At 38.8% G+C, this 14,027-nt stretch overlaps 1 protein-coding gene across 5 annotated transcripts in view; it reads left to right on the forward strand.

Annotated features, from left to right (window-relative positions):
- Nucleotides 1-14,027, forward strand: part of TANGO6 (transport and golgi organization 6 homolog) — a 219,491-nt gene that overhangs the window by 129,405 nt on the left and 76,059 nt on the right. The window lies entirely within an intron of this gene.

Here is a 14,027-nt window from a genome sequence, read left to right on the forward strand (position 1 = left end):
CGTAAATGGAGGCTTTGGAGTTTATGGTTCCACCTAATCGGTGGCAGAGAATGGTGATGAGGTGGTATACAAAGTTCTGTCCTGTATCGTAAAGGATTTTCTCCGGGCCTTTTTTTTTAAGTTAAATTTTATTTTATTTTTCAAAGATCAGCCTTTCCTTCCTCCTGCTTCTCATACACAAATACACCTTGAGAAAGCAAGAAAAACAAAACTCCTGTTACAAAGTTGTATAGTCAAGCAAAATATCATTTCTCATTGGCCATGTCTGAACAATCTGTACGCTGAATCCATCTTCTTTCTGTCAGGAGGTAGACAGTGTATTTGATCATGAATCCTCCGAAGTTATGGTTGGTCTTTGTGTTGATTAGAGTTCTCAGGTTTTCTTTGCATTTACACACACACTGACAGGTGAAAAATGAAATGACTGAGGAAACAAAGGTTTGATCTTCTGAGCATATGGATTTATTAAACATTGTGGGTCAGTTGCCCAACAGACCTCCTAAGCTTAGACCTGGACACCGAATACAGGGGGACATAGACTAAAAACATACACTAAAAACAATTAACCGAATAAGGCCAGCTAATTAGAAGGAAACAATACAACATTAGGTAATGTGATTTCTAATTGGATGAAAGATTAGGGATTTCCCAAGTTGGGAGGGAGAGAATGAACAGGTGCAATTCCCTCAGACAAAAGAGGTGTCCCACTCTGAATAAGTGTCTGTAAACAATCAAAGGAACCTGGAAACAATAACTGATTGATCATTAAAAGACTGATAAGATAAGCCTTTTAAATAAGATATATGGATTACTTGAGATTTACAGTTGTGAGAAAACTCCTTGCTATCAGTTCTTGGATCTGACTGAGTCAGCATACAGTTGAATAAAGTTTTCTCATAGGACCCCATTTGGACCAGACCCATAATTGGATAGAAAGGGAACTGAGCTAGCTCCAGAATTGAGTCACAAGATGGAGTCAGTAGGTTCACTCACTTCCCACAATTAACTACTTGTCTAATCCCCTCAATTCCTTCCACACAGAAAAGAAAACAAGAAAAACAGAACTCACTACAAACGTGTAGTCAGTCAAAACAAATTTCCACATTGGCCATGTCCTAGAAAATGAGAATGCTCATTCTGCATTCTGAGTCCTTGACCTTTTTCTTGGGAGATGGGCATAACATTTCATCATTAATCCTTTGAAACTGTGGCTGGTCATTATGCTGATAAGAGTTCAGCACAATAGTACTCCATCATATTTATGTACCACAAATTATTTAACTGGTTCCCCAATTTATGGGCATCCCCTCAGAATTACATTCTTTGCTACCTCCAACAGAACTATAAATATTTTTGAACATCCTTAGAATTTGTTTTACTTAGAACTAATCATTCTCTTACTCTCCTCTCCTTCTTAATTCCCCTTCTCCCCTTTCCTGTTTCATTGATGCGTAAAATATATCTCTGTACCCAACTGTGTATTCTTTCTTTTCTTGACCAACTTAGAGGAATAGACTAACTACTTTATGTTTGTATCAGTATCTACTTGTGCACCCTAATTATGTGAAATAACTTCCCCCAACCTTCCTTTTTCTTCAATACTTTTAAAAAAAAGATTCTCTGAGTTCCAGTGCCACATTAGGGCTATCACATATGACTTTTCCGTCATAAATTTCCCTGCTAACATATTTTATACCACTTCTTACATGTATATCATTATTAATAACATGCCTCATCTTACCCACCAGTCATCTCTTCGTTGCCCTTTGGATCACTTATAATTTCGCTTCTTCTGAGTGCTTGTTGTGTTCCATGATTTATAGCCAAATAAAAAGAGGAGGTTTGTCTCAGTTTGCCTGGGATCATTGAAGGCACTACTCAGTTTTCCAAGGATAATCCAGTATGGTCTCTTTTTCCCTGTTCACTTTTGGGCCCTGTTCACTTCATCGTCTATATGCAGTACTAGATGGGATCCCCAGCCAGTTGCGGTTCATAAGTTGAACAGTAGGCATTATTTCTCCCTATGGATTCTTAAATATATCTTTTGAGTGGTGCTGGTTCTCTTTTTGGAAACTGATGTAGTCAGTACAGTGTCATCTGCAAAGAGAAGCAACTAGAAAACCTCATCTTGGCCACCCTATCCAGGGTGGATTATACCTTTTCTCAGGCTTCTGCCCAAGCCAGGAGGTTTCTGCTTACTTCTTGCTCCAGATCCTTTTAGATCCTTCCAGATCCTTTTATTGTTGCCCTGACTCCTCAGCTTCTTTGGTTTTGAGAGCCCCTGCATCAATCTGTATCTTCCCACCCAGTTTCTTGTCCTAGGTCACTCTCCTTCCTTTCTCACTGAATTCAGGACTGGCCTTACAGTATTCATCTCTAGTCTGTCTCTTCTCCTTATCCACAGGAATGTGAGTATTCACATTGATGACTTCTTCAATATCCTTCCCTTCCAGTTCATAAACCTCAAGTCTTATGACTTCCAGCCAGTTTAGCCACCCACAGAAGTGATAACACCTTCAACGTCACTGCCACTCTAAACCAGGCCATCTCTGCAATCTGGAACTTCAAAATTACCCAGTTTGATCATACTACACACTGATCTCTCCTTCTGCCTAACTCTTCTGAAAGGTAGCTTAAGGTCCTTCTGCCCCTCCTTGTTTTCTCAATTCATCAATTACTTCCCTTGTTGGGTTCAAATTACAGATAACTAGTTCCATTATGCACCATACTCCACTCTAGAATCCTTTGCTCCCTTGTTGGTACATGACAGCCCTTTGCCCTGAGTAACTCCTTCCCTACAGCTAGTATACCCATGAAGGTAGTAACACAGTCCACTATAATCCCCATAGAGAATGTCAACAGAGCCCTCACTCTTTTTTTTAAATATATATAATTTATTTATTTTTCAGTTCTCAACATTCACTTCCACAAAAATTTGAATTCAAAATTTTCTCCCCATCTCTCCTCACTCCACACCCCAGGACAGCATGCATCTCATCCACCCCTTCCTCCAGTCTGTCCTCCCATCTATTACCCACCCTTTTTCCATCCTCCTTCCCCTCTATTTTCCTGTGGGGCAAAATCGATTTCTGTACTCCATTGTCTATGTAGGTTAATTTCCAGTTGCATGCTAAAACAATTTTTAACATTCATTCTTAAAACTTTGAGTTCCATATTCTTTCCCTTCCTCCCCACCCACCCTCATTGAGAAAACAAGCAATTCAATATAGGTCATACATGTGTAACATTGCAAAGTACTTCCATAATAGTTATGTTGTAAAAGACTATCCGTGTTTCCCTCTGTCCTATCCTGCCCTTCATTTATTCCATTCTCTCCCTTGACCTGCCCTCCCACAATAGTATTTGCTTCTGATTATCCCTTTCCCTAATTTGCTGTCGCTTCTATTATCTTCCCTCTCCTATCCCCTTCCCCCTTGCCTTCCTACAGGGTAAAATAGATTTCTGTATCCAATTGAGTGTGTGTTATTCCCTCCTTAAGCCAAATCCTATGAGAGTAAGGCTCAATTATTCTTTTCATCTTCCCCACTCTTCCCTTCCATTGTAAAAGCTCTTTCTTCCCTCTTTTATGTGAAATGATTTGCTACATTCTACTTCACCCTTTCTCTTACTCCTAGTACATTCCATTCAGCGGTAAATTTTATTTTTTTTAGGTATTCTTCCTTCAAATTCAGCTCACCTTGTGCCTTCTGTCTGTGTGTGTATACACACACATACATATATGTATATATGTACATATACACGTGCACACATACACCCGTGTACATATACATACCTACACATATATAACATACACATACATACATACCCATACACACCTACATATATGTATTCCCTCTAACTACCCTAATACTGAAAAAGATCTCATGAGTTACAAATAACATCTTTCCATGTAGGAATGTAAACAGTTAAGCTTTCATGAGTTCCTTAAGGCTTCTCTTTCCTGTCTACCTTTTTATGTTTCTCTTGATTCTTGTATTTGAAAGTCAGATTTCTATTGAGCTCTGGTCTTTTCAACAAGCAATACTTGGAAGTCTTTTATTTCATTGAAATTCCATTTTTTCCCTTGAAGTATTATACTCAGCTTTGCTGGGTAGGTGATATTCTTGGTTTTAATCCTATCTTCTTTGACCTCTGGAATACATATTCCAAGCCCTTCAGTCCCTTAGTGTAGAAGCTGCTAAATCCTGTGTTATCCTGATTGTATTTCCACAATACTTGGATTGTTTCTTTCTGGCTGCTTGTAATATTTTCTCCTTGACCTGGGAACTCTGGAATTTGGCTACAGTATTCCTAGGAGTTTTCCTTTCCTCACGATCAGGAGGTGATCGGTGAATTCTTTCCATTTCTATTTTACCCTCTGGGTCTAGAATATCAGGGCAGTTTTCCTTGATAATTTCTTGGAAGATGATGTCTAGGTTCTTTTTTTGATCATGGTTTTCAGGTAGACTAGTAATTTTTAAATTATCTCTTCTGGATCTATTTTCCGGGTCAGTTGTTTTTCCAGTGAGATATTTCACATTGTCTTCTATTTTTTCATTGTGGTTTTGTTTTATGATTTCGTGGTTTCTCATAAACTCATTAGCTTCCATCTGCTCCACTCTAATTTTTAAAGAACTATTTTCTTCAGTGGGCTTTTGAACCTCTTTTTCCATTGGCCCATTCTGCTTTTTAAAAGCATTCTTCTCCTCATTGGCTTTTTAGACTTCTTTTGCCATTTGAGTTATTCTATTTTTAAAGGTGTTAATTTCTTCAGCAGTTTTTTGGGTCTCCTTTAGTAAGCTGTTGACTTGCTTTTCATTATTTTCTTGCATCTCTTTCATTTCTCTTCCCAGTTTTTTCTCCACGTTTCTTACTTGTTTTTCAAAATCCTTTTTGAGCTCTTCCATGGCCTGAGACCATTGCATATTTTTTTTGGAGGTTTTGGATGTAGAAGCCTTGGCTTTTATGTCTTCCTCTGGTGGTATGCATTGTTCTTCCTCATCTGAAAGGATGGAAGAAAATACCTTTTCACCAAGAAAGTAACCTTCTATAGTCTTATTTTTTCCCCTTTTTGGGCATTTTCCCAACCAGTTACTTGACTTTTGAGTCCTTTGTCAAGTGGAGGGTATACTTTCAGGACCTGTAAGTTCTCAGTTCCTCCAAGGTGGCACAATCAAGAGAGAGGAGTTTACTCCTCTCCTGGCCTGCGTTCTGGTCTGGGAGCAACTACAGACAATCTTTTCTACCCTGGAACTGCAAGTAGGATTCCCTCTGCACAGCCACCACCAGCTCCAACACACCAACCAGCAATCCTCCTCACCCCAGGACCACCACTCAGGGCTGAGATGCAGATCAACCACTCAATTCCCCCAAGGTCTTTAGGCAGAGGGCTCCAAAAGTGGACACTGCTGCTGCCTGGGGCCAAACCACGCTCCCCTCTCACCCAGGTGAAAGAGCTTTCTTACTGACCTTTGAAGCTGTTTTTGGAATTTGTGAATTGAGAAATCTGGGAACTGCAGCTGCTACCTGTGATTCTGTGCCCTGAATCCTGCACCAGTCCTGTCTGTATGTGACCCAGGCTGGGCTGCACTCTGCTCCAAGCCTGGTGTGATAGACCTTTTCTGTCGGCCTTCCAGGCTGTCTTGGGCAGGAAATCTGTTTCGCTATCAATTTGTTGCTTCTGCTGCTCTAGAATTTGTTTGGAGTCATTTTTACAGGTATTTTATGGGTTATGGGGGGAGACCTATAGCAGGTCTGTCCTTTTACCCTGCCATCTTGGCTCCACACCCCAGAGCCCTCACTCTTGCAAAGGAGTTCTTTTATTCTTCCCTGATTAATTTTCTGTCATCCTCCCTCCTTCATCTCTTCTTTCCCCAGAATCACACTTTCACTCCCAGTCTTTGTCTCAGTATTTGACTTAGCTTTACATTTTACTGAAAAAAAAGATCAGTAACACCAGAAATGAGTTTCTACTCAGCAGAATTGGGAAAACATTGTTCACAGTAACAGTAACACTGTTTGATGACAGATTTGACTCTTCTCAGCAATCCACTGATCTAAGACAACTCCAAAAGACTCATGATGGAAAGTGCTATCCACATCCAGAGAGAAGACCTATGGAGTCTGAATGCAGATCCAAGCAGACTATTTTCTCTCTCTCTTTGGTTTTTCCCTTTTGTTCAGACTCTTCTTTCACAACATGACTAACGTGGAAATACATATTAAATGTACATTTATAGCCTATATCAAATTGCATGCTGTCTTGGGGAGGAGGAAAGGAGAGAGAAAATAACTTGGAACTCAAAATCTTATAAAAGTGAATGTTGAAAATTATCTTTACATGTAATTGGGAAAAATAAAATACTATTAAATGGAAGGGGAGAACACCCTTCAGTTGGCCCTGCTTTGCCCCTCCAATCTTTGTCCTTTAACTTGTCTCTATTTCACTGTCAAACTTTTATAAGGAACACCTCTCTGACTGCCTCCACTGCCCCACTATCCACTCCTGTCTCAGCTCTCTGTATTCTGGCTTCTGACTCCCATCACTCAGCTGAAAACAATTCTCAGAATTTATCAGTGATCTCTTAGCCTTTCATTCTGATGCCCCTTTTCAGTCTTCCTCTTCTTTGACTTCTCTGAAGTGTTGGACAGCATAGCACTCTCCCCATTCTTCTTCTCCTTGTCTGATCTTCCATTCTTAACCTTCTTTCCCATATCATTGGGCAGCTAGGTAGTGCAGTGGATAGAGCACCAGTGCAGGAGTCAGGAGGACCTGAGTTCAAATCTCACCTCAGATACTTGACACTCACTAGCTGTATGACCTTGGGCAAGTCACTTAACCCCAATTGCCTCATCCTGGGTCATCTCCAGTCATCCTGATGACTATCTGGTCACTGGATTCAGATGACTGTGGAGGAAAAGTGAGGCTGGTGACCTGCACAGTCCTCCCTCACTCAAAACAATTAAGTCAAGTGCAAGTCATGTCATTATTTCTCTGATGGCATGGTCTTCTTCGGCAACAGGGGACAAACACACTCTTGCCATATCATTATCCATCTTCTACCTGAGTGTCTGTGTCCCCTCAACATTCAGTCCTGGCATCTCTTTTCATTTTATACTCTTAATGATCTCATTTACTCCCTTAGTTTGGTTTAGTAATCTCAGCGCAGAAGACATTCTAAATTGCTACTACTTAATCAACTTTTCAAACTCAGCATATGTCAGTAATTAAGTCATTGTTGTCCTCTTTGTGACTCCTCTTTAGGGTTTTCTTGGCAAAGATACTAGAGTGGTTTGACATTTCCTTTTCCAGCTCATTTGACAGATGAGGCAAACAAGGCTAAGTGACTTGCCCAGGGTCACACTATTAGTAAGTATCTGAGCCTTGATTTGAATTCGGGTTTTCCTGACTCTACACCTGGCACTCTATCCACTGCATCACTGTATTCTCCACCAAACCTGCCTTTCAAACCTCCCTATTTCAGCAGAGGTTTTTAACCCTGGACTCCCTCTTCATTTCTGCTTTTCAGAATCCTTACCTATTTAAGGTCTGCTTAGGTACCACCTCTGCATTAAATCTTTCCTTGTTTCCTTCAATTATTAGTCCTCTCTCCCCTATCAGGTTTTCAGAGATACATTGGAAATAGCATAGTGGAATAAAGCTTCTAATTTTGCATTTTGATTTTCAGATTCAAATGCTTTTTTTTTTATAAATAGGAAAAGGAATCTCTCATATCGTTGGTATAGGGAACTCTTAAATGAGGACATTTCCTCTATCAGAACATATCAGCACCTTTTCTGTAAGTTCTCGTTATTGGAAGTTGTCTGGGGCACAGGAAGGTTCACTGGGTCACCTCAGCAGGAATCAGACTAACTTTGAGGCATCAAACTCAAATAGAAAGGAATCAGAGTCCTCATACTGATGTCGAAAACCACAGATTCACCCTATCTGTCTCATACTGTATTTTTATTTTGTTGAGCATTTTCCCCATTCCTTTTTATATGGGGCACACTTGGTTTTGAGGTCTGGGAGTCCCAGGTTTAACACTTCTACATGATACCATACTATCTCGCTTTTTATAAACAGCAGGCAGTAGATAGTACGGAATCTTATATTCACCTTATCTTTTGGTCAGTTTTGCTGCCCAGCTGTAGAAAATGACTCACAAGAGACTGCCAGTTTCCATCTGATATTTTCATAGACATCTTCAACATGTATATATTGAATCTTCTCACAAAGATTTTTTAGAGGTGAAAGCAGATAAAACAAACAAAATCAATGCAACCAGAATAAGAGAAAAAGCTACTGAATGATAAAAACAAAACTACATCAAATATCTCTGATAAAAACCTGATGTCCAAGATGTATACGCAAGTGACGTATATAAGACTGAGAGCCATCCTTCAACAAAGGATAAAGACAGTTGTGATATCATTGTGCTGTAAAAAGTGACAAGTATGAAAGATTTAGAGAAGCTTTGAAAGTTCATCTTATGAACTGATGCAAAGTGAAGTCAGTAGAACCAGAATCATAATATATGGGACTACATAAAATGTTAACGAAAAGCCACCTCATTAATTAGAATGACCAGTTGCATCTCCAATATATAATATTGTATATGCTATCAAATATGGTAGCTGTGTTGGTTGGTTTATTCTACCTTTTTTTTTTAAGAAGCTGTGTTACACTTATAAAAGTGAATGTTGAAAACTATATGTGTAATTGGATAAATAAAATACTGTAAGTGGGGGGGAAAGAGAAAAAAAGAAACTATGTTACAAAAGACAGTTCATGGGGAGGAAGGATGGGGTGATATAATAGGAAAGGCCTACTGATGTAAAAACAAAAGGCCTCAGTAAAACTTGAAAATGAAAAGAAAGTAGGTCTATCGGTCAGTTACTAATGCCTTTTAATCATTTTATGTCATAATTATTTATCACCTCCCTCTCCCAGATTAAACCCTCTTTTGTGGCAAAGAAAAACAAGTAAGCAAAAACATGAAATGTTGAACTGTATTTGTCAGTGTATAAAAGTCTTTCCTAGTAGTTTTCTGTCTTCATTGGGAGAAGGTATATTTTATTATCTCTTCTCCTGCACCTTCACCATTTTTTCCCCATTGCCAAGAATTTAACTTCCTCTTAATGATTTTTTTTCATATACATTGTAGTCATTACGTATATTGTTCTTTCGGTTCCACTTACCATCATTCTGCCTAGTTTTCTCTTTTTGGATCTGTGATTTTTTTTCTATTTATTTGGTATCATCCTCTCACTTAGATATCTTAAAAATTGATTCTTCTTTTCTTTCTAAATTGTGTTGCCTCCAGCACAAGTTTTCCTTGTGTGTACTTGGTCTGGTTCAGCTGTTCTTCCTATCTTCATCTTCTTAAATACCATTAAGATTTATTGTGGAAAATGTGGTCATTTCAGTGTCCCAGAAAACCAAAACCACTCTCGAGCCATAAGCAGAACTGTTATGGTTTTTTTCTGTTCATCATGCCCCTTCCAGTTGGATCAGTAAGAGGTTTTAGGGTAATCTGCTCTAGTTAGGTCTCGTGACTATTTTTGCAAACTCGTTTTCCTCTTTAGTACTAGTTGATGTTTTTTCAATCAGTATCCTTATGTTCTTCCACCATCCTGTTTTGTCATGGTTTACAAATGAGTTTATGTTCCAAAACAGTGTTGCTCTTGAGTGCTGTGTTTTTATCAAAATCTGAGAAGGAAATCAGGTGTTTTCTGGACGAAGATGTTTTTTGGCCTTTCTGGACTCTTTGTGGAGGTACTTACTTTACAACTTTATGTAGGAAATGGTGAGAAAGGATATTTGCATTTTTTTTTTAAATGGCTTTCGTTCACTAAAGGAACAAGTCTCTAATGGTAGAAGTTGAAACAGCAGACCCTACTAGGAAATACTCTTGGATCAAGGAGGAATTTCCTGTGCTCCATAGATCACCTCTTATAGAAAGAACAGCAGTGGGAAATTTTAGTTAATACATTGACTCACATTAAAAAACTAATTCCCACATCTTAAATGGACAGGTTTTGTGATATAATGGGAAGAACCCCAGACCTGGGAACCAGGAGACCTGTTTTTTAGTCCCATCTTTGCTTCTAAATCATTAGGTGACTTCGGGTAAGTCACGTATCTTTTTGAGCCTTAGTTCCCTCATTTGTAAAGTTGGGATTATAATAATTTTCCTATACAGGCTCATGGGGCTGTTGTAAGAGTCGGATGAAATAATATTTAAAGCACTTTGTAAACAGAAAAGGTGTATATAAATGTCAGCTCTTACTTTAATTATCTGCAAAATAAGGGAATTGAACCAGAAAATCTCTGCAATCCCTTGAAAGTCTAAAATGTTTTACTTATAATTTATTTATAATGCACAGATTTGTGGATAAGATTATCTTAAGTATATCTGCATATACTTGGCATCTGAATGACTTCCTGTATGATCTATGATAAAGTTAAAATTATAAAATAAAATTATACATCATAAAATTGTAAAATTATCTTCCACTAGAAGTGTATATCAGGAATGAAGGAGCTGTAGAATCCTCCTTGGGAAAGGGGAGAAGTGACTTGTTGACATCCTCTAGATTACTAATGGTTGAGGGGCCATGGTTTAAAGAATTATGCCTTAAAGGGATAACAGCATGAACAGAATTCTGAAAGCAAAAGTCAGTTGGCTTATGGAGAAAAATGAGCTTTGGCATGTGGAGACCAGCAGGGGGAATCTGTCCAGGTACTACCCCAACATTCCTGCCCAGTGACTGTTCCACCTGCTCCACTGACAAGCCCCATCAAGATCAAAGGCTGGCATTAGTTGGAAAGCTTTGTAATGCCCTAATATGTGCACTAAGTTTTGGGTACTAATGCCTTTAACAAGGCCATTTGTCAGTCATCATTCTCCCATCAGGAAATAGGAAGCATACCATCCTTCTCTGTTCCTTATAAGAATGGAGAAGACCGGGAAGGGAAAGGGGTTTCAAACAAGAATTAATCCCATTCATATTCTTAAGCAAATGACAATCCTGGTTTCTGAACACAATTCACAGAAGAAATAATAACCATTCTTCCACATTCACTAACATACATATGCACACACATGGCCCATCATAGATTCTAGGGATCCTTATCTCAATTCTCATTTGTACTTCCAAGTTGGGTCCTTGGAGGGCAGTAGGCTACATCTGCTCCTCAGAGTCCCAAGGATATGTCTGAGGGATTGGGGATGTTATTCTAATGGCACTTGTTCAACTGCTCATTCCAGTATCTTTTGTATAATATCAATCACCAGTTACAATTAATATTTCCACTATATCTTTGATTCGCCCTATGATTTGAACCCCAATATCATTTAACTAATTATTATCGATTAGCTTTTACAAAGGAATGTTTAATGGAAAGATATAGCAAAACTCAAAGTACAGAGTTTTCTCCCTAAACTGGGGAATAATGTTACCCTTATACCACCTCAGACCCTGGGGAGATTGGGTTCAAACTTAAATTTTGCCTCTGAGCTTCAACCTGCCATATTCACTTCCAAGGATGCTGGAGCAACTAGATAAGTCATATGGCAGCTCAGCTTCCAGTCTATCCATTACTCTCCTGGGTTAGGCGGGTCGCTCCTCAAAGGTACCCTGGTAATCCACTGGGATTGGCTCCTGGGCAACTCTAGTACAGAGTCCAGATCCTGGACCTCTAACCACTCACTCTTCAGACCTTTTGATGCTCATGCACAAGGTCACAGTCATTCTAATACTCCTTCGCCTTAAGACACAATAGAAACAGAGGCAACAGTAGCGCCATGTGCTCATGGGCCATGGCCCAGATGGGGAAAAAAGGCCTGCAGGTTTCCAGTGTTTCATCCTGCTCACTGGAATGCAGCCAGGAAGAGAGAAGTTGATTTGGCTGGCTAGTACATTTTGTATGTATGTGAAGTTTCAGTTTCAAAGTCAGTTAAAAGGCCCTTCTTTACCATGCAGCAGGCACATGGAAACTGTCCTAGCATAGTTGTGTATGCTCTGGAGTAGAGAGCAGGGCTTCCATTCTGCATACTCAGAAACAGGCTTATCTCACATGGGGAAATATAGTGGGCAAAGCATAGGCCATGCTGGAAGGACAAGATTCCCACTGGCAAGCTCTCTTTCTTCCCACCATTCAATACAAATACATGTACATGTACTTACATACATCTTCCCATAGTGCCTTCGTTGCCCAGATGATGAATAATATAGACGAATCTTTAATATCTCTTCTATCGTGTATCTTATAGGGTTGAATATAGAATTGCAAGGACTCTGATTTCATTGTTTGAATAGTGGATGGGTGTTGTGATCTTTATTTTAGAATTGTCTTTGCAGAACTTAATGAAGAATAAATAGATTTCATGGTACAAGGGAAAGAGAATCAGGCTGGCACACAGGTGATCTGTTTTCTAGTCCTTGTTCTATCATTATTTTGTGACTTTGAATAAGTAATGTAACCAATCTCTGTCTCAGTTTCCATTTCTGTTAAGTGGGGGATGATACCTGCCTTCTTATAAGAATCAAGATGATGGATGGAAAAGCACTTTGCAAAGTGCACAGAGACTTAAAATCCTAAGTGTAATGTACAGCCTAGGCCCCCCCTGAATAAATTAACTCAACTGAAAATTCTCCTGAGTAAAGGACCTGGTAAAAGAGTAGAGTAGCTTCCCTGGGGAGACTGATTAATACCACCAGAACTGTCAAGGGGACCCCAATCTGGAACATGCTTGGTGTTCATGGATAAAACTTACCACCACATTTTCAGAAATTATGAATTTCATCTGTGTGTTTTTAACTATAAATTATTTATCTCAATAACTACCAAGGGAAATTCTACCAGTCTAGTATCATTTTCTCTTTTGACCTTGGCAGCTGCTGTAACAGGTCCAGTGAAATAAGAACTTTGATTTTGTTCTAGATGTGGCAGTAAGCCCTCCCAATGAAAGGATTAATGGAATATGACATCATGAAGTTACAAGGTAGTCATCCAGCCATAATCAGTTGGAGTGACAGTCTCTGACATTTGCATAGATCTTTCAATCCCAAAGAGTACATTGAACGAAATAGCTGTTTACAGTCCATTTAGCCCAGGGTTTTGTCTGTGACTTGGATTCTAGGTATAACTGTGACCTCCCCTAAGTTCAGGGGTGTTTGTGAGAGGACGCAGAGCTAGAAAAAATAACAAAAAAAAAATAACAAAACTAATCTGGAAGAACAAAAGCTCAAGGATATCAAGGAATCGATAAAAAAAATGAAAAAGAAGGTGGTCAAGCCATACCAAAGCTCAAACTGAATTATAAAGCAGTAATTATCAAAATAATCTGATGCTGGCTAAGAAATAGAGTGGTAGATCAGTGGAATGGATTAGGTACAATTGCATTGTAGTAAACGACCATAGTAATCTAGTATATGAAAAATCCAAAGATCCAACCTTTTGGGGGAAAAAAACCTCATCATTGACAAAAACTGCTGGGAAAACTGGAAAACAATATGGCAAAAACTAGGAATAGACTAACATCTCACGTTGTATGCCAAGATAAGGTCAAAATGGGTACGTGATTTACACATAAAGGGTGATACCATAAACAAATTAAGAGAGCATGGAATAGTTTATGTCAGATTTATGTATATGGAAAGCATTTAGGACCAAAGAAGAGATTGAAAGCATTACAAAATGTAAAATAGATAATCTTGATTATGTAAAATTAAAAAGTTTTTGCATGAACAAAACAAGTGCAGCCAAAATCAAAGAAAAGCAGAAAACTGTGGGGAGGGAATTGGGGAATTTTGAAACAGGTGTCTCTGATGAAGCCCTCATTTCTCAAATATATGGAGAACTGAATCAAGTTTATAAAAATACACTTCATTCCCCAATTGTAAATGGTCAAAGGATTTGAACATGCAGTTTTCAAAGAAATCAAAGCTATCTATACTCATATAAAAAATGTTCTAAGTCACTGTTCATTAGATAAATGCAGATTAAACAACTCTGAAAT

The sequence above is a fragment of the Notamacropus eugenii genome, chromosome 1 (genome assembly GCF_028372415.1).
Source record: "Notamacropus eugenii isolate mMacEug1 chromosome 1, mMacEug1.pri_v2, whole genome shotgun sequence".
Taxonomy (NCBI): Eukaryota; Metazoa; Chordata; class Mammalia; order Diprotodontia; family Macropodidae; genus Notamacropus; species Notamacropus eugenii.